The sequence below is a fragment of the Chrysemys picta genome, unplaced genomic scaffold (genome assembly GCF_011386835.1).
Source record: "Chrysemys picta bellii isolate R12L10 unplaced genomic scaffold, ASM1138683v2 scaf233, whole genome shotgun sequence".
Lineage (NCBI taxonomy): Eukaryota > Metazoa > Chordata > Testudines > Emydidae > Chrysemys > Chrysemys picta.
Window position 1 is genome coordinate 50,032 of NW_027052940.1, and position 26,102 is coordinate 76,133.

Consider the following 26,102-nt stretch of genomic DNA (forward strand, 5'->3'; position numbering starts at 1 on the left):
AACTATTTCATTAGAAGATTGCTGAAGATTATGAAATCACATCTCTAAAAAATCCTTGCATAGAGTTTTAGATCCACGATCTGAGTATTCACCTTTAGCCTCACATGCTTGGCTCTTCAGACATATAGTTTTTAAAATAAATCCTTCAAAAGACCACTCTTATCTAAAATACATATTTTAATTTTAGTTACTATAGTACAAAAAACTTGCTTCCAAAGTCTCCCTGTCCTTTCTGTCCATCCCTTTCTCCCTTCACCCCCCTGTTGAAGAGAGGCTAGCCCTTAAAGGGACAACGCTTTCCTTCCAGATAGCTGGACAAACAAGTTTCCCTTTCTTTACCTCTGAACTATTTGATGAACTAGTTTTAAGAGAACCCTCCAGCACAATCAGTACCTTAGTAAGATTTAAAATCCTTTGTTATGCCTAAAATCTTTGGAAACATAAAGTTGGTGAAATTTCATAAACATGTCTGGTTATGGAGATAACACAAAATAAATTAGTGTTCCCTTTTTCTAAAAGCAATGAACATTGTTATGAACATACTAAACCTCTGTGACTGATTAATTTAAAATAATGTCTTTGTTTCAGTCAATTAAAAATGTAGTAATCTAGAACGATTACTTTATGATCTGTTGAACCGTAATATCCTGTTGGATTGTCTCTGCTATCATTGTGTGTGAAGTTATGAGGTATTGCCTTTTGTGTTACTGAAATATGTCATGGGGTTGGGAGATGCCCAAAGCCAGCCTTTCAGTAGGGACAAAGGAGCAGCCATCAGTGGCCAGACAGGAGTTAAGGGCTCATCAACACTCAATCCACTATCCCAGAGACTTTTCGGAGAAGGCACGTATGCCATGGGGATACGCTAACCCACGTCACAGCAAGAATCTTTCGAGCAGCCGGAAAAAAGTATAAAAGAGGAAGAGTGACATCATTACTTGGCCTCTCTCCCCGCTCAGCTCAACACCTGGAAGATTGTCTGAAAGACAAAGGCTTTGTCAACACCACTTCTGTTGGTAAAATTTCTGTCGGTCAGGGGTGCGAAAAAAGAAAGCCCTGACAGACAACTGTCACAGACAGAAGTGCTGATATGGACAGCGCTATGTTGGCAGTAGAGGCTCTCCTGCAGAAATAGCTAACGCCGCTCATTGGGGGCGGTTTAATCATGCCAGCAGGAGAACTCTCTCCTATCGGCAAAGCGTGGCTACATGGGAGACCTTACAGCGGCACATCTGTAGCGGTACAGCTGTGCCGCTGTAAGGTCCGTAGTGTAGCCGAAGACTTTGAAGGAGGGAGTTTGGTCCCAAGCTGGAAAGGGGTTCAGTCTGTGTATTGGAGAAGTGGAAGCTGCTTGTACCAGCTCTTAGGGTGAGACACTGCTTGATTCAAATCTTGCTTAGCCTCTTTAAGTTAGAATTAAGACCTCTGCATCTGCTACTTATAATCACTTAAATCAACTGTTCTGTAGTTAATAAACCTGTTTGATATGTTACCTCAAACAGTGTGTTTTGTTTGAAGTGCTTGGGGAATTGCAGCTCAGACTACAAAGGCTGATGTGTGTCCATTCCACACTGAGGGTGTGGTGAACTAGGTAATGAGCTTACACTGGCTAGGCTGCTGACAAGTGCACAATGGTACAATCCTGGGGTGCAAGGCTGGGGAGCTGGGGGGAATTGACTGGAGCCTCCCTACTATGGCTCATGAGTGGCTGGGAGAGTATTCATGTAATGCAGTTGGGTGTTGTTGTAGGAGCAGCAGTGATCTGTATGCTATGTATAACCTGTATGCTCAAAAGGTCTGTTACACTTTCCCCCACCCCTCCCTCCTGGAATGCTTGTGGGATGAATGGATTGGTTGAACAGCTGGAAGATCAGGAGAGCTCCCAGGTAGACTCATAGACTTTAAGGTCAGAAGGGACCAGTATGATCATCTAGTCTGACCTCCCGCATGATGCAGGCCACAAAAGCTGACCCACCCCCTTTCCCTTGACTCAGCTGTTGAAGTCCCCGAATCCTGTGATTTAAGGACTTCAAGTCGCAGAGAATCCTCCAGCTAGCGACCCCCGCCCCATGCTGCGGAGGAAGGCGAAAAACCTCCAGGGCCTCTGCCAATCTACCCTGGAGGAAAATTCCTTCCCGACCCCAAATATGGCAATCAGTAGAACCCCAAGCATGCAGGCAAGATTCTCTAGCCAGACCCTCATTGACCATTGATACTATTTACCAGTGATGGCACACTGTTGATTAATTGACTAAAATCATGTTATCCCATCAAACCATCCCCTCCATAAACTTATCAAGCTTAATCTTAAAGCCAAAGAGCTCTTTCTCCCCCACTGTTTCCCTCGGAAGGCTGTTCCAAAATTTCACCCCTCTGATGGTTAGAAACCTTTGTCTAATTTCAAGCCTAAACTTCCCCACCACCAGTTTATATCCATTCCTTCTCGTGTCCACATTAGTACTGAGCTGAAATAATTCCTCTCCCTCCCTGGAATTTATCCCTCTGATATATTTAAAGAGAGCAATCATATCCCCCCTCAGCCTTCTTTTGGTTAGGGTAAACAAACCGAGCTCCTCGAGTCTCCTTTCATACGACAGGTTTCCATTCCTCTGATCATCCTAGTGGCCCTTCTCTGTACCCATTCCAGTTTGAGTTCCCTTTTAAACATGGGAGACAAGAACTTGCACACAGTACTCCAAATGAGGTCTCACCAGTGCCTTGTATAACGGAAGCAGCACCTCCTTATCCCTACCAGATATACCTCGCCTAATGCATCTCAAGACTGCATTAGCTTTTTTCACGGCCACGTCACATTGCCGACTCATAGTCATCCTGCGGTCAACCAGGACTCCGAGGTCTTTCTCCTCCTCCGTTACTTCCAACCGATGCGTCCCCAGCTTATAACTAAAATTCTTGTTAGTCATCCCTAAATGCATCACCTTACACTTTTCACTATTAAATTTCATCCTATTTCTATTACTCCAATTTACAAGGTCATCCAAGTCTCCCTGCAGAATATCCCAATCCTTCTCCGAATTGGCAATACCTCCCAACTTTGTGTCATCCGCAAACTTTATCAGCCCACTCCTACATTTGGTTCCGAGGTCAGTAATAAATAGATTAAATAAAATGGGACCCAAAACCGAACCTTGAGGAACTCCACTGGTGACCTCCCTCCAACCTGACAGTTCACCTTTCAGTATGACCCACTGCAGTCTCCCCTTTAACCAGTTCCTTATCCACCTCTGGATTTTCATATCGATCTCCATCTTTTCCAATTTAACCAATAATTCCTCGTGCGGTACCGTATCAAACGCTTTACTGAAATCGAGGTATATTAGGTCCACTGCATTTTCCTTATCTAAAAAGTCTGTTACTTTCTCAAAGAAGGATATCAGGCTGGTTTGGCACGATCTGCCTTTCGTAAAACCATGTTGTAATTTGTCGCAATTGCCATTGACCTCAAGGTCCTTAACTACTTTCTCCTTCAAAATTTTTTCCAGGACCTTACATACTACAGATGTTAAACTAACAGGCCTGTAGTTACCCAGGTCACTTTTTTTCCCTTTCTTGAAAATAGGAACCACATTAGCTATTCTCCAGTCCAACGGTACCACCCCCGAGTTTGGTCTAAATCTCTTTCCTACTAACCGTTTTCCCTTTCTCGGGATACAGGCCTCCGACAGCTCCTGCAACTTCAACTTAAAATAATCCCAGGCGCCATCCGCCTTTAGATCCATAAATATGTTAGCCCAATCCACTTCCCTTACCAGTCCCCTTAATTTATTAAAATTAGCCTTTTTGAAATTGTAAACCCTAGTCTCTGATATAATTCTGTTAATCTTTCCATTTAGTTTAAATCGAATTAGCTCATGATCACTCAAGCCAAGGTTGTCCCCTACAACCATTTCCTCAACGAGGTCCTCACTACTCACCAAAACCAAATCTAAAATGGCCTCCCCCCTCGTCGGTTCAGCTACTACTTGATGAAGGAATTCATCAGCTAGCACGTCTAGCAACATCTGAGCCCTATTATTGTTGCTAGCATTTGTCCCCAATCTATATCCGGGAAGTTAAAGTCTCCCATGATTACACAGTTCCTATTAGTATTTACTTCCCTAAAAACATTAAATAGTTCTCTGTCCATATCCAGGGTAGTCCCGGCGGTCTATAGCACACCCCAAGCACTATCCTGGGGAGGCTCTAGTAGTTCTTTTACCCAGTGTGAGTATTGCCCAGACAGACTCCGTCTTATCCATTCCATCAGTTATTATTTCTTTACAGTTTACCTCATACAATGCTACCCCCCCACACCTTTACCTTTGTTCCTATCGTTCCTAAACAGCACATACCCTTCCATATCTGTACTCCAGTCATGACTACTGTTCCACCAGGTTTCGGTTATTCCTACGATATCCGGTTTCATTTCTCGGACCAGGAGCTCCAATTCCTCCATTTTGTTACCTAGGCTTCTCACATTGGTGTATAAACATCTTAATGTATGCCGTTTAGCCTGTCTCCCATCAGTTATGCAATTTGGTACGGACCCCTTGCTGTTCATCCCCCCTCTCCTTCTTATAGCCGGGGGGAAGGGTTTGGACATATCTGTTCTTATCTCATCACCCTCCTTTTCAATGTTGGAATCTGGCGTGGAGATTAACTGGACATCTCCCAACCGTCTCCCCCAGATTCCTAGTTTAAAGCTCTTTTGATGAGATGAGCCAGCGTGCCTCCCAGAAGTCTATTTCCTTCCCTACTCAGGTGAAGTCCATCCCGTGAGAACAGTTGTCTGTCCCCGAAAGCCTCCCAGTGACCATACATCCCAAAGCCCTCCTTATAGCACTACTCCCTTAGCCAGCTATTTATCCTCACAATCCTGTCAGCCCTTTGCTGCCCTTCTCTAGGAACAGGCAGAATCCCACTGAAGATGATCTGAGCCTCGATTTCCTTGAGCGTCTTCCCCAGTCTGGCATAATCTCCCTTGATTCTCTCTAACGAGAACCTAGCTGTGTCATTTGTTCCTACGTGAAGGATTATCAAGGGGTTCTTACCTGCTCCTTTGAGGATCCTTTTCAACCGCAGGTCCACATCCCGTATCTTAGCACCCGGTAGACAGCACACCCTTCTGTTCTCTGGGTCCGCCCTGGTCACAGGCCTGTCTAGCCTCCTCAGTAAGGAGTCCCCAATCACGTAAACCTGCCTTTGCCTGGCAACAGTGCGATCTACTAATCTATCCTCTGTTCCCTCTAGTCGTAACCCGTGTCCGTTCCTATTTTCCTTTATACTCCCCTTTGTGCCATCCTGTATCCTCCCGGGGCCCAGATTTGGTGCTGTCTCCATCAACTCCTCCCCTCTCTCTATTGGGCTAGCTGCTCTTCTCTTCTTCCTCACCCTCCCACCTTCAGTTACCACCTGCTGCCCCCCCTCCTCGCTATCCAAACACCCAAACCTGTTCCTGAGTTCTATTTCCCCTTCACTAGCCCTCCTTTTCCTTGGCCTGCTTCTCATGGTCACATGCTTCCACTGCCCTTGTTCTCCCTCAGATATTCCCCCCTCACAGACCTTAGCCCCTGCTTCCACCTGAACCCCTGAGCATTCCCCTTCAGCCCCTCCTTGCCTTTCCTCCATCAGCTGCTCGAACCCCCTTCTAAACTCTACCCGGGTATCTACCTGCATCTCCAACCCTCGGATCTTTTCTTCCAGCAGCTCTATTAGACGGCACTTCATACAGACATACCTCTGTTTAGGCTTCCCCCTTCTAGTACCATGTACATACCGCAGCTTCCACATGCAATCATCTGCATTGTGTCCCCTGCTGCTTGGCTCATGGCCGCTGTAGTCTCTGCCCAGTGCACCTGGGGAAACAGAGCACACGGGACACCGCGCCCTCCTGCCTCCCCTTCCACCTCCCCCTGCAAACTCCCACTCAAACTCCCCAGTTAGCAGCCCTGTTCACTGCCTCCTGTGCCGCTGCCTGGCTGGGCGGCTGCTTTTATAGGCCCCCTAATCAGCCAAGCTCCGCCCCCTACTCAGGGCTCGGCTGCCCTCCCAGCACAGTGCCCCTACAGGCCTCTACACACACAAGCACTACAAAGACAGACACAAGTACAGATACCTTCTCCTCCAATGAGACTCCCACTCAAACTCCCCTGTTAGCAGCCTCCTGTGCCACTGCCTGGCTGGGTGGCCGCTTTTATAGGCCCCCTAATCAGTCGAGCCTCCGCCCCCAAGCTCCACAAGGTGTCTGGGACTCTAATTAGGCAGCGTTCACACACCCAATGCATGGACACTGCATGGACACTGGCTGAGGTGGAGTGTGACCAACCAGATGCAGCCAAGTCATCTCTAGTCACAGGCCATGAGGAGCAGGTCCTTAAAAGGGGAAGGGGCCATGTGCTCAGCAGTGCACTCACAAGCTTGTACCTCCCGTGAAGGCCCTTCGCCCGGACCGCCTGGCCAGTGGTTCACCGCATTGCATTCCATCATGCCTCGGGAAGACTTACCTTCATCGCACAATCCATCGCTATGCTGTGGGACACTTACGTTGAAGGATCCTGACATCTCCAGTGCCATGCCTGTCCTGGGAGCATGAGTATGCAAGTGTGAATGTGACACCACCCTCTATTTTGAGCTTAGCTATCAATATAATAAACGTACTGCTTTCTGCCAAACTCTGGTAGGTCATTAGTCCTCCCTAAGCTCACTAGCTGACCCAATTTCGGGTAACAGGTGTGTCCCTGCCTGTGGATGGCTGTGTGAGTGCAGGGCCTGTCCGAGGCTTGTAGCTTGACATTAGCACCGCAGTGTGAGGGACGGCCCAGGCAGGTGGGGTTGGAGGGCTCAGCAGTCCCACAGTCCACGTTACACCTCAGGGACCCCGTTACAACCTCCCACCATGGGTGTGGGGGGAGGCATTGAGCAATGCTTCAGCTGCTGCCTCTGCAATTGGCTCACAGTTGCTAGCATTCACTCGCTGCTGTCACCCACCACTGCTGTTGTTCACTCTGCTGCTCCACCCATTTTTGTCATGGCCCGCTGCTGCCACCACTTTCTCCGCTGCCACATTCGGAGGTTCTGTCACTTACCCAGCTCTCAGGGATTTCAGCCAGTAGTGGGGAACCTCCCTGCTGGTGCAGGCTGGACAGTCCCTTTCACTGTAACATGGCCCCACACCAGGTCTAAGGCTCAGCACCTACAGCTGGTTAGCAGTGATTGCAGGGGTAGTGACCACGGAACAAAACAAGGGCTCACCACTGAGACTAACCAGCTCTGTCTTTAAACAAGGGAGAGACCACTCTTAGCCAGAGCCCACACCACCAGAAAAGAATTCCCGCCTCCACCCTTGTCTCTCTTTCACTGGGATTTGGCAACTCTACCCCCTGCTTAGCAAGTGAGAATCCCTGCGTGACCCACTCAGTCAGGGGCCTGCAAATCACAGTTCTGATGCCCTTTGCTCACACACTCAGGATAACAACATTTCATTGCCCTTCCACTCAAATACTAGAGTGATTTGTAACCCAAAACCAGCCAAAACTGATCATTTTGGCAGAGCAGCTCCCTCTGCTGCATGCCTAGGCAGTGTAGGTGTGTCTGTGCAAATACAATCTGCTCCTGAAGTCTTTTCCCCCCAGGAGCAGTCAATGGGCAGATGATGGCGGGCCAAATCCGGACCACCAGATGTTTTTGAACAGACCCAAAATCTTATAATTATCATTGTTGTTATAATGTCTTTATTATTTTCTCCGGAGTCTGGACCTTGACTATACCTTGACCAAGAAATTTGGCCCTTGACAAAAAATAATTGACTACTCCTGTTCCAGCTCATCACTAGAAATCAGAGAAGAGCTCATTCATTCAGACTCTGCTTACATCACCATTCTCACTTTTGCTATCACACTTGCTGGTGTGCAGTCTGGGTCTAACTGAAGCTGTGTTGATCAGTCAGTGTCTCTTATAACTAGCTAGGGTGACCAGATCACCAAAGACAAATATCGGGACGCGGGGGGGGGGGGGTGACGTGGGGGGGGCATGGCGGGGGGCGGGGCCAAAAAAAAAAAAAAAACCCTTCCTCCGCAAGTGCTGGAGGGAGGCCCGGGAGACTCAGGGGAAGCGCGGGGCCAGGGTAAGAGTCCGGCCTGGTCCCGAGCAGGCAGGACTCAGTCGGGTGGTAGGGAGAGGAGGGGGGCGGCCCGCGGGGCCAGGCGGTGGCTGTTCTCACCCCCGGGCAGCGGGACTCGGGAGCAGCCGCTGCTGCAGCTCCCACTGCCGTGGGGGAGGAAGCAGCCATGGCACTTGGCGGCTGCGGCTCTGGCGCCCCCGAACCCCCCGAGCCGGGGCCTGCTGCGGGGACCCAGCAGCGCGCACGCTGGGCCCAGCCCCTGGCCAGTCGCGTCTGGGCTGCTGCCCAGCTGGTGCTATCCCACGGCGGCCCCGGAGCGGGGGCAGCAGGCCCCAGCCCCCCCGTCCCGCTCGGGTCCCGCAGGGGAACGAACGGGGCTGGGCTGCCGATGCCTCCGCGGGATAGCACCAGCTGGGCAGCAGCCCAGACGCGACTGGCCAGGGGCTGGGCCCAGCGTGCGCGCTGCTGGGTCCCCGCAGCAGGCCCCGGCTCGGGGGGTTCGGGGGCGCCGCAGCCGCGGAGCGCCATGGCCGCTTCCTCCCCCGCGGCAGTAGGAGCTGCAGCAGCAGCTGCTCCTGTGTCCCGCTGCCCGGGGGGGGAGAACAACAGCCGCCGCCTGGCCCCACGGGCCACCCCCCTCCTCTCCCTACCACCCGACTGAGTCCTGCCTGTTCGGGGCCAGGCCGGACTCTTACTCACCCTGGTCCCGCGCTTCCCCTGCGTCTCCCAGGCCTCCCTCCAGCGCTTGCGTAGGGGGGAGGAATGGTGAGCCTGGGGAAGAGGCGGGGATTCGGGGAGGGAGCCAATCGGGGGAGGAGGGGGTGGAGTCGGGGTGTGGGGGGGGGGGGCGCGAGCACTTCCGGGCTCCAGGCTCCGGGGCATTTCCTTGTTTGTCCGGTTGTCCCGACCGCATGTCGGTCGGGACGCGGGACAAACAAGGAAATATCGGGACGGTCCCGATAAAATCGGGACGTCTGGTCACCCTATAACTAGCCCATCTCCTATTAGTTCATCTTTAAATGTTCCATATTTCCAACGTTCAGCCAGACTATGAACTGCAGTAATGAAAATCTCAGCTGTTTCCTCTGGTTCCTGGCACCTGCTATTCAAACTGGCCTTTTCCTAGATAACATTCTATGTGCCCAGGAAATGGGCCTTAAACACCTCTTTCCCTTTGGCGTAGTCTTTCCTCTCCTCAGAGTGAGGAGTCTGGCACACAGGATGTCATCAGCAGCATCACCCATGGCAAATGGCCAGGCATTTACCTGGTATTCTTGGGCTTCCTCTATTAAACCAGCAGTCGTCTGGAATTGCTCAAATCTCTGCTTCCAGCAAGACCAGCTGCCTGATTTGCCACAATCACATTTCTGTCGCAGAGCCGTTTGCACTAGGGACTGCAGTGCTGCGCTGAGACACGACTCTGCCTCCTCCTGCCGCAGCTCCCACAGCTCTCCACCCTGAGTCGCCACTGTCCCCACTCACTCACCACTCTGGCCATTTTCTTCCTTTACTCCTGCTTTGGAGAGCAGATTTCACTCACTTCTGACACACTGGGGCAGGACTGTCAGCCTCAGAGATCAAAAATCATGAGTCAGATCCTAAAAAACCATCAGATTGGCCCCACAAACCATGAGAGTTAAAAAACATCAACAAACAATGTTTCCAATCTGTCTGTTGACTTTTTCACTCCCCTCTGCTCCTCTGGCGATGTGTGTGTGATAATCCAGGCTGAAAAGCCAACCTTTACTACACACATGCCTCTCCTTGGAGGCTCAAAAGGAGACTCGCTGGATGCTGGAAGGACACAAACATATGGAAGGAGAATCAGAATGGAGAAGCTTCAAAGTCTTTCTTTTATCTGACCAAGTCCTAAGTGGCAAGAGACTGCGCCAAGGACCCCAAAACTGGGGGTGTGATTGGACTCTGCTCATGCTCCATGAGCTTGAAACACCCCTGGGAATACAGAGCCAGGGCCGGCTCTAGGCACCAGCATTCCAAGCATGTGCTTGGGGCGGCACTTTTCAAGGGGCGGCATTCCGGGGGTTTTTGTGTAGATTTTTTTTTTTTTTTTTTTTGCTTCGGCGGTGGCTCGCCGGTTGTTTTGTTTTTTTTTTTGCTTGGGGCAGCAAAAAACCTGGAGCCGGCCCTGACAGCAGCCTTAGCGGGTAGCCAGGAAGGAGCACTCACTAGGATCTGTGATACCAGTTCCAGTTATGATGGTAATATAGGTGAGTGATTTGTATCATGACACTATTCATAGTCTGCAAACAGCTGAGTGTAATCCCAGAAATCTCAGTGTGGAGCCTGGTCTGGTCACATGAAGACACTGCCCCTGGCACCAGTAAAATGACATTGACTAGAAAGGGGTGGAGGATGACTGGAAAAAATAGAAAAACAATCATAGAATCAGAGACGATTAGGGTTAGAAGAGACCTCAGGAGGTCATCTAGTCCAACCCCCTGCTCAAAGCAGGACCAACACCAACTAAATCGACTAAATAGTCCTTAACCTGTTCTTTCACCACTGAGGGCTGCTCACCTCCTCCTCATACTGTTTTGCCCAGGATAGCTGTCTGGGAGCTGACCTTGTCTGCTAAGACCAAGTCAAAAAAAACATTGAGTTCTTCAGCTTTTTCCACATCATCTGTCACTAGGTTGCCTCCACCATTCATTAAGGGTCCCACACTTTCCCTGACCTTTTTCATGTTGCTAATATACCTGTAGAAATCCTTCTTGTTACCCTTCACATCTCATGATAGCTGCAACTCCAGTTGTGTTTTGGCCTTTCTGATTACATCCCTGCATGCTCGAGCAATATTTTTTATACTCCTGCCTGTCTAGGTTGGATATTAGGAAACACTATTTCACTAGGAAGTTGGTGAAGCACTGGAATGGGTTACCTAGGGACGTGGTGGAATCTCCATCCTTAGAAGTTTTTAAGGCCCGGCTTGACAAAGCCCTGGCTCCGATGATTTAGTTGGTGTTGGTCCTGCTTTGAGCAGGGGGTTGGACTAGATGACCTACTGAGGTCTCTTCCAACCCCAATCTTCTATGATTCTATGAACAGGAGACACAGTCTGTTTTTAATTGTGATGGGAATTCAGATGTCTAGATGACTAGACTGAGAAATGAGGAATTGTGTCCCACACAGAAAGATCCCAGGTCACAAAGCTGGGGTCAGCAGTCTGGATCTTTCTGGAAGGACCTGACACAACTCACATCCTTCTGATGAAAACACCCCCTGTTGTCCCAGGTTCACAGTCCCCACCCAACCTGCCTCCAGAAACCCTCTCTGGCTCCTCATCTCTCTCCCTTCCCTGCTACTGGAAACTGTACCAGGGCAATGTACACCACACACAGCTTCCCCTCTGCTGTCTGTCCAAGACCCCAGACACGGGCAACTCCAGACACCTGTTGTCCCTTCCAATCCCATCCTGAACACAGCCTACAATGACAGTTCTCTCTGTTCTCAGCTCCACACCCCAGTCTCTGCAATGTGGGCCTGTGCCATGCACTGAGCAGGCCTGTTCCCAGCGCCTGGCACACACTCAAGCCGTCATACCTAGTGCTGCCTGGCAGCAGCTTCATAGGTCCAGAGATTTGAAGGCCAGAGGGGAACATTAGAACATTGACTTTGACCCCCTGTATAGCACAGGTCAGAGAATTTCTCCCAGTTACCCCTATATTGACCCAATGACTTATGTTTGGCGAAAGCACCTTCCAGCAGGGCTTCCAGGTTGGATCTGGAGGAATCAGAATCTGGGTAATCAAATGCTTCCATTGGCCGGTTGTTCTAGTGGTTAATCACCCCCCACTGTCATAATGTTGGGCCTTATTTCCATAGGTGCCAACTGCATGGGTGCTCCAGAGCTGGAGAACTCAGTGAAAAAAATTAGCGGGTGCTTAACACCCACCAGCAATAGAGCTGCAGCCCCAGCCAGGGATAAGTAGCCCCACCCCCACCGATCAGCTGGTAGATGGCTGCATTAATCACCTATTAGCTGTTCAACTTTTGTAGCCCCCCTGGGCTTGCTGCAGCAAAGGCTGACCCAGGCCTGAGTCAGACTTCGGTGGAGGGTGGGGCTCCTCCTCCAGCAGCCTCAGGGAGCTGCTCCACTGCTCCAGCTAGGGTTAGAGGTGGGTAAGGGGGGAGCACCAGGCTCCCTCTGCTCTGCAAAAACCCAGTCTGATCAGCAGTGGTGAGACCCTGCTCCCCTGGGTCGCCCCGCCTGCTACCTAGATCTCCTGGGCAAGCTCCAGCTCCCAGCCAGTGCCAACTGCAGGCACCACTAGGTGAGTCCTGTTTCAGGCAGAGGGAGCCTGGCGGGGGTGGTGATGCTGCAGTGTTGGGGGGGGATGGGGAGTTCCACCATGGGTGCAGTTTGGGGGTGGGGGGCATGCAGACTCACTGCCACTGCCTTTCCCCAATTCTGTGCGTGCCAAGCTGCTCTGCTCAGAGCTGGTAGCTAAAGTGGCAGATCATTCCCCTCCCACAGGTGCCCTCCAATCATGCCCCCTCACTAACACCACTTCCTCAGGAAACAAGGGAAATTAACTGCCTGAAAACGTGGTTAATGCAGGTCTTGTTTACACTATAGCGTCTTTGCCAGTATAGCTATGCCAGTCAGCCTTACCCCTGCTGAGTACCCTCTTCAACTCAAGAAGTGTGTTTCAGATTCCTGCTGGCACTGCCAGTCTGACGTGCCTTCTCTGGCTTGTCAGATTGGGTTTATATCTGTTATTGAACCACAGCCACTCATTAGGCTCTTCCCAGGCTGGTGAACCGCTGGGGTTCATTAACTGATTTCCTTAGGGTTGCTCCTGATTTACACGGCTACAAGTGAGAAGAGAATCAGGCATAGGCACTGACTCCATTGGTGCTCCAGGGCTCAAGCACCCATGGAAAAAAATAGCAGGGGTGGTCAACACCCACCAGTCACAGCTGGGCTGCCATTCAGCTGTTTGGCAGCTGGCATGGGGCCTCGGAGGAGAGGGCAGAGCAGAGGCAGGAAGAGGCAGAGTGAGGGTGGGGCCTCGAGGGAGGAGGTGGAGTGGGGGGGCCTTGGGGTGCAGTGAGGATGGAGCACCCACCAGGAAAAATAAAAGTCAGCGTATATGCTTATTTCTCATTTGAATTAGTCTGGCTCTAACTTCCAGCCATTGGTTTTTGTTCTGGTGGTCTCTGCTGGGCTAAAGAGCCTTTTCGTACCCGGGAGTCTCTCCCTGGGATGGTATTTATGCTCTGTAATCAAGTCACTTCTGATCTTCTTTTTGTGATATTCAATAGATTCAGCTCTGTAAATCTCTCCCCATCAGACATTTTCTCCAGCCCCTTGGATCGTATTTGTGGCTCTTTCCTGCACCTTTCCAATTTCCAATGGCCTGTGTCAAACACCGACGCTGCAGCAGTCCCGGGAGGAGGAGCCATGGGCCGATCACCTGTGCCCCCTGCCGCAGCATCCGGGCTCCTGGCCCATCTCAGGCCCTGGGCAGCGCACCAGGAAGGAGGAGGAAGCCCCGCCTGCTAATGCAGCAGCCCCAGGCCCAGCCCCAGCCCCAGCCCGGCGGGTTCCAGTCCTGCGGGGACTGAACACCATGGCCAGGAAGGTGACCGGCATCATGGGCATCCTGCTGCTGTGCCTGCCGGTGGGACCTGCGGGAGCCGCCAGGCTTCAAGGTGAGCGGGGGCCACCCAACGTGTGGAGAATACAGGGGCAGCCAGAGCCCCAGGGCCAGGCAGAGCCGGGAGCCAGGGGCAGCCAGAGCCCCAAGGCCACGCCAGGCGCCTGCAGCTCCAGAGATGCCCAGTGCAGAGGAGCTGTCCCGTCCCCCTGGCAGCAGCCAAGTGAACTCAAAGACTCAGTTCCCTGGCAGACAGCGAGCCCCCGCGTAACGCTGAGCTCAGGGCTCGTGGGGCGGTCCCTGCAAGCTCCCTTCCTTGCAAATTTTTTTTATTTTCTCATTAAAAAAATACATGGCTAGAAAACCGTAGCGGGTTTAGATACAGTTCCCCGCTCTAGGAGCAGCTCTAAGGGCTTGATTTTTCCAGAGTTGAGTGCCCACTGTCGTATTGAAGTCAGTGGGAACTGTGGACTTTGCCAGCACTTGGGCAGAGCCAGCCCTGTCTGAAAGAAAAATGGGCTGGTTTTCTTCTTGCAGAAAATTTTGATATTTTTTCCTGCAAAAATTCAAAACCTGATAATTTTCAGCTGAAACCCCTCCCAAAATTTGATCCACGCCCCAAATCATCTGTTTTTGGGCCAAAATCTTTTGAGTTTGCAGTATTTGAGTTTTTCCACAGAAAGCAGATCCTTTTTGTGAAAAATGTTTATTAGTTGAAAACCTGTTTCCATCAAAAAACAGGTTTTTTGGATAACTTTTGACCCTCCCCCCGACTGATTTCACTGATATGTTGCCTTTTTTTAAGATTTGTTAGTTCCATACAGCTGTTAAGAGAGGCAAGGGAGCACATTGCCAGCCATGTATTTTAGAACTAGTAATTTCCTAGTAATTATTACCCCCTTGACAACATTGTGCTTTTGTTTACCAATCCAACCTCCCATCAAACATGTGCAAACACATAATGGGCCAGATTCTCAGCGGGTGTAAATCATGCTAATGCCATGGAAATGAAGAGATGTTGATTTACGCCTGGATCATATTCACTGTACTTTATGTAGTTTTGAATGGCTTATGTCTCCTGCAGTTGATTCCTCACTGGGCCTTTGTTCTTTAACAAACTGCATTAATAATGATCAATATTTTATTTTGTAGCTAGGGCTTTGGGGAACTTTTCCCGAGGTTTCCCCACTGTTAGTGGCTTTCGAATTTCTGAGTACTGCTGTGGTTTTGGTGTTGCTGGGGGAATATGAATTTGCTTTTCAGACCTGCACCTACTTTCCTTGTGCACCTCCCAAAGCCAAAGGGAATTAGAGTGCCCAGGGAATGCAGGATCTGGTCTAGAGATAGCTCCAGCCCAGCCTCACAGGAACAATGGAAACTGGCTTAGGCAGGCAGCAACAAAATAATCTGTTATTAGACCCTCAAGGGAGTCACCCTGTTCCTTTAGGCAGGTTGGGACTGCGATGAGGTAATGCTCACCTGACTCTGAAGGGGACGGGGAGCAAAGTCAGAAGGAAAGAAAGGCCATGCTCTCTCTCTTCCACCTACATCTACAGACACCACTACCATCAAGCAACTGAAATGTTGATCAAAGGGGAGAGCCTGACTGAAAAGTAATCAGCCAGCCTGCGGTGAGAAGCATTTTTAAGGACATTGAAAGTGTTAAGATCAGCGTTTTGCTTTTATTTCATTTGACCAAATCTGACTTGTTATGCTTTGACTTATAATCACTTATAGTTAATAAATCTGTTTGTTTATTCTACGTGAAGCAGTGTGTTTGGTTTGAAGTGTGTCGGAGGCTCCCCTTGTGATAGCAAGCCTGGTGCATATCAATTTCTTTGTTAAATTGACGAACTTATATAACCTTGCAGCATCCAGTGGGCATAACTGGACACTGCAAGATGGAGGTTTCTAGGGTTGCGTCTGGGACCGGAGATATTGGCTGGTGTCATTCGCTTGCGAGTAGCTGGGAGCAGCTTACATGCGAGAGGCTGTGGGTGAAAAGCCCAGGAGTGGGGTTTTCACAGCAGAGCAGGGTAAGGCTGGCTCCCAGAGTCAAGGATTGGAGTGGCCTAGTATATCACTGGTCCAGATAACACCAGAAGGGAACGTCACAGCGACACGAACATTCCAGTCATACACATCATCCCACTGGGTTTCCCCATTTCCCCTCCCCAGGGAGAATTTCCAACTTCTCTTCCTTATTGCCCAGATTCCAGTGCCAAGAGCAGTGTTGCTTCCCTTCATGAGTGATATCTTGCAGGGCACATGCTCCGCAGCACAGCATTCCCCTGAGTCCACACTTGTGTTACTGCAGAATGGGTTATCTGTAAGCCAGGGAGAGACTCCATCTCATGTCTCCCTTTCTTCCCTCCATTGGAAAGTACCGGGAAAGAAAGAGAACCATGCTGCCCAGGAACCCTCACACCTTCCCTATCGGCTCTGCAGCATCAGAACAGCAGAGCCTGGATTGGAGCAAGGGAAAGGCCTGTTTTCCACAGAATCTTTCCCTCAGGCCCAGAGCATTTAGAGCAGAAATCCCTGTGGGAGTTAATGTTGCTCTAAAAAGAGCTGCCAAGGAGTGTGCAGCTTCTTGACAACACCACACAAAGTGATCTGTTTGTAGAGATGCATAAAGCCCTGCACTGATTTCTCTGAGCGGATTCCCCCAAGCAGTTGCGGGGGGCAGGACCTTATTCCTTACCTCTGGTGACAGGGCTGTGTGAGAGCTTGTAGAGCCAGAGGCAGCTTTCTAGAGGGTTAATTCAGAAATTCCCTATGGAACCTAGGGGCTGTGGCCTACGGCAGGAAGGAGCCAGGGGGTTGTTGGAGTGACTCTAGGAGGAATGCTATGGGATGGTGCTCTGATCACCTCTTCACTCTGCTTCTTCCCACACCCACTTTTGGGGTAAGTCCCTCACCCTCCTCCTTAGTGCGTGTGGGCTGGAAACCAGATATGGCAGTAGAGAGGTTACCCACTCAGCCAATGCACAGGGGGATCCATTGCAGCTCACGTCCTCCTGCTTGTCACAGCCCAGAGGAATGCATGACACTGAGCCTGGACTCTGTGACTGCATTAGTCAGCAACAGGTGAGTGTGGCAGAGGACACACAACATGTCTACAAATAGCTTTTTCTGGACTGCTGAGCTGGGGGGTGGGGGGGAGAGGGGAGAGGCCAGATTCCATCTGGCTCCTTAGGACTCTGAGGAAACTCTGGGATCTGGAGAGAGGTCTCTGGAGTCTCGGGATGTGCAGGTTTGGAGACATGTGGCTCCTACCGAGTCTAATATAACCTGCGGTGCTCCCCCACAAGAGCCATGTTAACAGGCAACACTGCAAGTGACCCCCATGCCTCTCTATTTCCTTGGCCACATGTATCGTGTTCTTTTTCTGGTGGCTAGTCCAGAAAAAGAGGACAAGAGCTCACTACTGCTACCACCTCAGGGATTTGTTGGGTTGAGATCGGCTGGTAGAAGCACGCAATAGCGACAGGATCTGGGAATTCAAGCCCCTAGAGTTACCTCTTCCCTTTATAGTCCTGCCCTTTCATCACACACGGCTATTTCAAAGTTTAGTGTGATAGTAGAGACCCGTTTTCAACCCTTCACCACACAAGACAAAGCCCGCATCATTAACTCTTTATTTCTACTCTCCTGGCTTTTCCTCCCTACTGCTGCCAGCTACCTTCGAGTTCTCCCTCTTCTCTCCCCGGCTCTGCTCACTTGATTGCAGCAGCTCAGCGGATGGTCCAGCTTTGCTCTTTCATTTCCATTCTTCTTCACTTCTTTGGGTGGCTGCATTTGCCATTGAGCAACCGGTGGAAATACCTGAGTCTTCTGTCTAGGCACGCAGGCCCAGCAGCTAAAGCCAAAGCCCCACTGAGAGCAGTGGGAAATTAGCTGGGAGTGTCAGGAGTGGAGGCTTGGCCCATGGACACCCCAGGCACTGCAGCTGCTGCCATCTACACAGTGAATCCTTCAACCCATCGCCAAACAGCTCTTCCACATTCTGCAAACTGGCCTCACTGGCTGACTAGTTAGGAGAACAGAAACCCTTTGTTAGAGCAGGAGAGTCTCTTCAATGCAGCGCTCTTTCCATGGCTCCCAGAGGGTCACAGTGAAACACCTGCAAGTCTCTAGGAGTCTCTCAAGGAGTTCCCTGCTCAGTCACTTGGCATCCACTAGCAATGGTCTCTGACAGCAGCATTGCAAAGGGGAGCTCAGCAGATGGTCCCTTCTATGGCTTCCTGAGTGGGAGGGGGGTTGGTCTTGTCATTTAAGGCCTAGCTGTCCGAGTCAGGGCTCCTGGGTTCTCTGGCTTTGGAAGTGGGTGGTATCTAGTGGTTGGAGCTGGACTGGTATCAGTACCATGCTTCGTTCCTGCCTCTGGCATGACCTTGTGTGTGACCTTGCAGCCAATTGCTTTCCATCCCAGTGCGCCAGCTTAGAGAGACAATACGGACCCCCCTCAGAGGGGCTGGCAGGGGTCACTACCGTAATGACTCAAACTGGGGTGAGTTGTGCTCTTAGCAGTGAAGCACCCAGATTCAGTCCCCATGGATGCCCAAGGTGTCTATATGTGGCCATGGTTGACTCACCTAGCATTACAGGCTGTTTAGCCCGGTCCTGGCCATGCGTGGTGCATCTGCTCCTGGCCCTCTCTGGCACACAGCACCATCACACACAAGAACATGGCCCACCAAGGACAATCTATCAGCTCCAGGGCTGGCTCTGGCTTTTTTGCAACCCCAAGCAAAAAACAAAAAAACCTGCGGGGGGGTGTGGGCGGAGTAGCGAAGCAAAAAAAAAAAAAAAACCACACCTGCGGACCGGCCAAGCGCGCACGCCCCCACACACACCCCTGCAGGGTGGCCAGAGCGGCAAAGCACACACACACACACAAAAACCACCTGTGGGGTGGCCGGAGCAGCAAAGCAGAAAAAAAAAAACCCAAAACGGCAGGGCAGCCAGAGCCAGGGTGCAGGAGGATTCCCTGTGCTGCAGACGTGCAGCAGAGTGCACGCTTGGTCTAGCGGGGAGGGGAAGGAGAGGGAGTGGGGGGGAGAGACAGAAGTGGGGCGGCCAGGGCTTCAGCGGGGCACTCACCACGCGGCCCTTCCTGCCGCGCCACCTGCCGGGAGGGCTCTGCGCCACTCCAGTCGGCTGGGAGGGAAGGACGCGGGCTGCCCTGCCGAGTTTGCTGCAGGGCACTCCCCTCCTCCACGCCGCCGCCCCCTACAGGGCGGCTGGAGCGGCAAACCAAAACGAAAAAGAAAAAAAAAAAAGGCGGACGGAATGCTGCCCCTTAGAATCTGCTGCCCCAAGCACGAGCTTGCTCGGCTGGTGCCTGGAGCTGGCCCTGATCAGCTCCCATCTGGTGTTCAGCTCCAAGATGGATGGGGAGCCCTAGTCAGACCACAGAAAGACTGGATGGTGTGCTTTGGTGAAAACTGCTGGAGCTTCAGGCTCTGCTCCCACCTCTAACAGTAAGGGCTTCAAAATTGGTCCCTGATCCCAGGTAAACACAGTAGCTGAGCTGAGGCCAGGGTGGGTGGAATTACTGCTGGGACTGATCCTAAGAGAAGAGCACATTTCTCCTCTGCTCTAGGGAGATTCCAATAGGAAAAGCCGCTGGGCTGGGGGTGGGGGAAATACAAGCACTACCCCTCTCGCCCTTGAATAGCCGGCAACTAGGACTTTGGGAGGCAAGGTACTGGTGTATCTTGCTGGAGAGCAGAAAAGGGCATTGGAGAAATTGTACAAAAGTCAATGTCACAGCTGGGTCAAGGGCAGCCAGACCTACTGGTCAGAGCCAGAGTCCACACTCACATGACAGGAGTCGAGAGTCAGCTCGGTCAGGATACTGGAAGATCAGAAGCAAAAGAAACTTGTGATCACAATGTGGTGTTTAGATGCTGCTTGTAATTATTAGAACTGGGAGCACTGGCTGTTGGGGGGTCTGAAAGGACAGGAAACAGGAAGGAGGGGGCGGAGTTGAGGAGGCTGGGAGAGTTACAGAGGGTGCAGCTTCAGCTTGGAGAAGAGACTTGCACTGTAAATAAAGTTCTGTTGAAGTTCTTAATACTTTGCCTGGTGGATACAACATTTTGGCGATGAGGATGGATCTTCTGCCTCTGAACCCACCTGCACCCTTTCTGCAAAGCCCAGGTGAGCCTCCAACTGCTTTTACTGCCTGGATCCGTATGTTTGAGACTTATCTGCTTACAATCAGTGCTACAGAGATTTCTGAAGTAAGAAAGCGTGCTCTGCTAATCCACTGCCTTGGAGCAGAAGGGCAGTGTATATTTTACACTTTTCCCCTTGCAGATGATAAATATGAGACTGCACTCACTGCATTAAAGAACTTTTTTGTGCCAAAAGTGAATGTAGTAGCTAATCGCTATAGATTTCGCCAGCGTGAGCAGAAACCAGGGGAGACTATAATGCAGTATATGGCTTCCCTGAGGAGTCTGATTGTAACTTGTGACTTTGGGAATATGGCAGATGAGATGATTAGAGACCAGCTCATTGAGAAAACAACAGTGCTTCATGTAAGAGAACGCTTACTTCTAGAACCACAACTTACACTAGAAAAAGCAATAACCATTGCTACTCAGATTGAGTCAGCTACAGCTGAAGCCAAAATAATGAGTCAGGGTACAAGAGGCCCAGTCCAGGCTGTGACTCCTTTGCAGAAAAGTTCACTATCACTGCAGACAAACAATTGCAAAAGGAAAACTAATGAAAAGCCACTGAATCAGCGAATGCAAAATACAGTAAAAGCATGCTTTCGCTGTGGATCCCCATGACATCTTGCAAGCTACACAGGATGTCCAGCAAAAGTAGCTCGGTGCAATCATTGCAAAAAGATTGGGCATTTTGCTAAAGTATGTTGCAGTAGCCAGTTCAATCAACAGGTGCATGCAGTTACAATGCCAGATGTTACTGTGCTGAGTGTAGACAAAATCACTACTGCACATATTCCAGAACAGATCAAGTGCACTGTAAATGTTTCTGCCATACCTTCAGGCAAATCACACTCTATTCAGCTAATGTTGGACACTGGCTCAGCAGTATCTATACTACCTGATTCCATCTATTTGCATTACGTTAAAGATGTGCCTCTTACTGAACCCAAACTTCACTTGGTATGCTATTTGAAAAACCATATTCCAGTACATGGCTGCCTGCCAGCAATAGGTACTTTTGGTGATCGCTGTGTAACTGTGGAGTTCTACATTGTCCACAAAGGCACTGCTATCCTTGGCAGAGATTTATTAGCTGCTTTAAATCTCAGGGTAGTTAATGGACGAATTGATCTTCCTCAGCAAAGCACTCTTGCGGTACACACACCAGTTTCAGCTGGGACCCAACTCCAGGTTGAGGAGAAACTCAGCTGTGCTTATGGGTTTCTGCATAAAGTTAAAATGCGGAATAATGTGTTGCCTGTACGACAGAAATTACGGCGCTTACCATTTTCAGTCAGGGAAGCTGTTTCAGAGGAACGTAGAAAACTTGTTCAAAAGGACATTATTGAAGAGATTAACTCCTCGGAATGGGTTTCACCTATAGTAATGATGCAGAAGAAGGGTGGAGACATTCGCCTTTGTGTGGACTTAAGGGAGCCAAATAAAGCTATTGTGATTGACAGTCATCCTCTTCCTCACATAGAGGAAGTATTTGCAGAACTCCGCGGAGCAAAGATGTTTTCTACTCTTGATTTGCAGAGTAGAACATACCACCAGGTTATGTTGCATGAAGGTAGCAGAGACCTCACAGCAATTATTACACATGAGGGACTATTTCGTTTTAAACGTGTTCCATACGGTCTCGCATGAGCCCCAAGTGCCTTTCAAAAAATGATGTCATTGATTCTGAAGAATCAACATGGAGTTCAGTGCTATTTGGATGATATTATTGTGTTTGGAAATACTACTGAGGAGCATGACAATAAACTGCAGTCTGTACTAAACTGCATCAGCAAAGCAGGCCTCAAGCTCAATAGGTCCAAATGCAAATTTAGACAAACTGAACTCTCCTTTCTGGGGCATACAATTTCACAGGCTGGACCTGATGCCCCAAACAGGGGTGATGTGAGAAAGACAATTGAACAAAACCAAGCAAAGTCTAAGGCTTTCACAGACAAACGGCGGGGTGCTAAGGAACCAAAGTTTGAGTGTGGTTCCTTCGTTAGAATACGAAAACCTGGAATCTTACGCAAAGGGAACCATAAATTCACAGCTCCTCTTAAAATCATAAAGAAGAAGGGACCTTACACCTATCGACTTTCTGATGGGCAGGTATGGAATGCTTCTTATCTTGCACCTGCCCATGCACCAAGAGGAGATTATGCCAATACCCAGTCTGCATTGGATGACTTCACTGTAGAACCAACACAACAAGACATTGCACTGGAACCGGGGCTTGAGAGACGGCCTGTCAGACCCAGACGACCACCTGCCTGGACTAAAGACTATGTTATGTAGTATCTACAGTGTTTTCAGTGTAATATTCCTGCCAACAGTATAGTGTCTTGTTTCATATTTGTTCCTCTGGTTAGAACAACAATGTTTATTTTAATTTGGAAAGTTTCTTAAGAGAGGAGGGAATGTGGTGTTTAGATGCTGCTTGTAATTATTAGAACTGGGAGCACTGGCTGTTGGGAGTCTGAAAGGACAGGAATCAGGAAGGAGGGGGGAGGAGTTGAGGAGGCTGGGAGAGTTACAGAGTGTGCAGCTACAGCTTGGAGAAGAGACTTGCACTGTAAATAAAGTTCTGTTGAAGTTGTTAATACTTTGCCTGGTAGATAATACACACAACCACAAATCAGATGCCAGGAAATCAAGCCAGGGGAGCGGCAGCAGAAAGGGGCAGCGCACGGTCCAGAACAGGGAGCAGTCCTGGTGTTCAGTCAGCTTCCTGTTCCTGCTGCTGCCTTAAGCAGGGCCAGGGGCCAATTAGCTTCTCTGGGACTCCTCCAATAGGACCTCAGGAGTGGAGCCTTAAACTGGGGCTGAACTTCATGGGTCCTCGCTAAGCAATTTTCAGCAGGCTGCCAGGTGGAGTGCTGGAGTGTGGCTGCTCCTGTGAGCTGTTATCACTCAAGAAAGAGATCTTGGAGTCATTGTGGATAGTTCTCTGAAAACATCCACTCAGTGTGCAGTGGCAGTCAACAAATTTGAACAAAATGTTGGGAATCATTAAGAAAGGGATAGATAAGACAGAAAATATCATATTGCCTCTCTATAAATTCATGGTACTCCCACTGTGTGCAGATGTGGTCTCCCCGTCTTTGAAAGATATAATGGAATTGGGTTCAGAAAAGGGCAACAAAAATTATTAGGGGTATGGAACAGCGGCCAAATGAGGAAAGATTAAGAAGACAGGGACTTTTCAGCTTAGAAAAGAGACGACTAAGGGGGGATATGATAGAGGTCTATAAAATGATGACTGGTGTGGAGAAAGTAAATAAGGAAGTGTTATTTACTCCTTCTCATCATTCAAGAACTGGGGGTCACCAAATGAAATTAATAAGCAGCAGGTTTAAAACTAAAAAAAGGAAGTATTTGTTTGTTTACACAACGCACAGTCAACCTGTGGAACTCCTTGCCAGAGGATGTTGTGAAGACCAAGACTATAACAGGGTTCAACAAAGAATTAGGTAAGTTCATAGAGGATAGGTCCATCAATGGCTAGAGCGAGGACAGGTCTCTGTTGGACAAAGGACAACGCCCTGCTCCTTACAATCCTCTGTGTCCATGGGAGAGAAGAGATGAATCCCTCCTTGAGAATCTCAGCAGCTTCCTAGGAAGGAGCCAGTGCTCTTCTCTGAGGACCTTCTCCTGGACCTCACAGGGGTCTGATGCTCTCACTCTGCAAGCCTGCCTGGAGCCTTGGAGTTAGTGCTCAACAGAACCAGGCAGAGACCTGTTGTCAAGCACCAGCGCCTTCCCTCTGTCCCTGAAGGAGGAAGGGCCCCAACACTGCTCTGCACTGACTGCCCTGACCACGGTGGCCCAATGGCTCTCAGGCAGCAGGACACAATAGAAACATGGATCATCCAGTCGCTCATTTCCGGGCCTCCACATGGCTAAGGTAAAAGTCCTGCTGCCCCTGCCCATTCTGCTCATCTCCAAGATGTGCTGGAGTTTGTCTGTGCTGGGGGTTGCTGTCAGCAAGCTCTTCAGCATGTCATCCATGTCTCTGGGCAGGCCTTCTTCAGAGCCTGTCAGCGGAGGGAGACCATGGGTCAGGGTTATGGAACCTGGAGCTACACCGGCCAGGATGATAGCTGGCTCTGCAGTCCTTGCCCAGAGCAGCTCTCTGCAGAGGGCCTGGTGCACAGCATGATAGGGAACAGCCAAGCTGCTAGGGATGGGAGCTGGGCTTCCTGGCAGAGTCCAGGAACCAAAGCACACCATCTGCAAGGAAGGGATTCCCCACAGAGGGGCAACATAATCTCCCACACAGAGATTATAAAGAAACCCTTCGGTGCAGGGTAGCGGGGCCTAGTGGCCAGAGTCTATAAAGCCGCCCTTCGGTGCGGGGCAGTGGGGCCTAACGGCCAGAGTCTATAATGGTGGGGCACCCACCAAGGGTTGTGGTGGCCCCGGAAGCGGGGCCTGGGCCCCCAACTCCACCAGACACCAACCCAGGGCCCTAACAGTAGCATAGCGACTTGCCACTGACTCAGCCTACCGAAACATGCTGAGGTTTCCTGGGTGGGAGGTACCACTCCGTCACCCTCCCTGAGTCACTTCCTACCAGAGTCTGTATTGGGATCTCCCATGAGATGCTGGGTTCTCTGTGGTCAGTGGGTCTGGTCACCTCCGGTGGCTCCTCCAGTCGCCGGGGTGCAGGTGGGCCCAGGGAGGCTCTGAATCCTGGCGCAGTCAGGGGCTGTGGCTGGCCCTTCGCAGGAGCTTCCCAGACAGGTCATTCCCCTGCAGCCTCCAGCCCAGAATAAGCTGGGCTTCCTCCCTTTCTACTGCTAGAGCACTTGGAACACACCCAGTCTCGCCGGGGAGGCGGGACTTCCGCTGTCAGTAATATGGGCTTAACCCTGTCTGGGCTAGTGCGGGGTAAGCAGACCCTGTCACAGGGTCTGAAAACCCACCATGGACTGCTCCATCCTTGTGTTTGTCCCTACTTCAGTCTGCTTCATCTCTGGGCCAACCATTTCGTCCTTCACCCCTTGCAGCACTCGACAGGGTGTGTTGGTGGAGGGTCTGCAAGGTTCACGGCCATCCCTGCCACCTCCACCTTGCCTGCCGCATGTGGGTTTGTGTCAGAGGACACCTCCTTTCTTTCTACCTTCTTGGGGCTTTGGCCCCTCATTTTGCCACTCAGCAATTTCCTAAGCGGGCCCTGTCTTTTGATATGGCCTGTTTCTCTGCACCCAAAACAAAGAACTCTTGTCCCCATCTTGGTATTAGGCCATGCTTGTACACTTTCTCATGCCCTTCTCCCTGGGCTAACCTTCTCGGCACAGCCCAGGCGCGCTCTCCTTCTCTGCTCTTTTTGTCCATTGGCATAGCAGACCCTGGGTTGATTTCCCTTTGCAGGATCTCTCACAGGTATTGCTGCTGCTGTGCATGCACTTCCTTCTGCTTTTTCTAGGAGCTGCTGGAGAACCCCCTAGAACTGCTTTGGCTGCTTAACCAGTCCCTGGAACTGAAGTGGGAAATCCAGTGACCAGCTTGGTCCTTCGATACACCCACTTCGGTGGACAGACCCTTCCTTCAACAACCAAGACTTCCATCAGCCCTCAGGGATCACAGGGGGAATTCAATCCTCCTGACTATGCCAATCATAAACAAATCTACTCATTGTTACATGCTCCCGGGCCGGGGCGGCTCTAGGCACCAGCAAAGCAAGCAGGTGCTTGGGGCAGCCCATGTGCAGGGGCGGCAGGGAGCCAGCCTGGGAGCTGAGAACCAGCAGGGGGCCCTGGGAGCTGTAGTTCCTTGGTTAGCTCCCTGCCTATAGAGCCAGCCCAGGAGCAGGGAAAGAACTACATTTCCCAGCATTCCCTTGGCCACTACCAACAGGAAAGAGGGGGAGGGAGTGAGGAAGCTGAGACCTCATACTGCAGCCTGCTATGAATGGAGAGCTGCACTGGGAGTAGGGATACCATATTTTAACATTCAAAAAATAGGACACTCCACGGGGAGGGAAGGTAGCCCCACCCTGCCACCATCCACTCCCTCCAACTGCCCCCCCAGAAACCCCAACCCATCCGACCCTTGCCCCAACTGCCCCCCAGGACCTCACCCCCTATCTAAACCCCACTGGTCCTTGTCCCCTGATTGCCCCCTCCCGGGACCCTACCCCCTATCTAAGCCTCCCTTCTCCTTGTCCCC

The 26,102-nt window shown here is 50.6% G+C and overlaps 1 long non-coding RNA gene across 1 annotated transcript in view; it reads left to right on the top strand.

Annotated features, from left to right (window-relative positions):
- Positions 1-15,461, top strand: part of LOC135978379 (uncharacterized) — a 28,681-nt gene extending 13,220 nt beyond the window's left edge. The window contains exon 4 of the long non-coding RNA XR_010595786.1: positions 13,406-15,461. This is a non-coding gene — a long non-coding RNA (uncharacterized LOC135978379). The remainder of the gene's footprint in view (positions 1-13,405) is intronic.
- Positions 15,462-26,102: the final 10,641 nt, after the last annotated feature.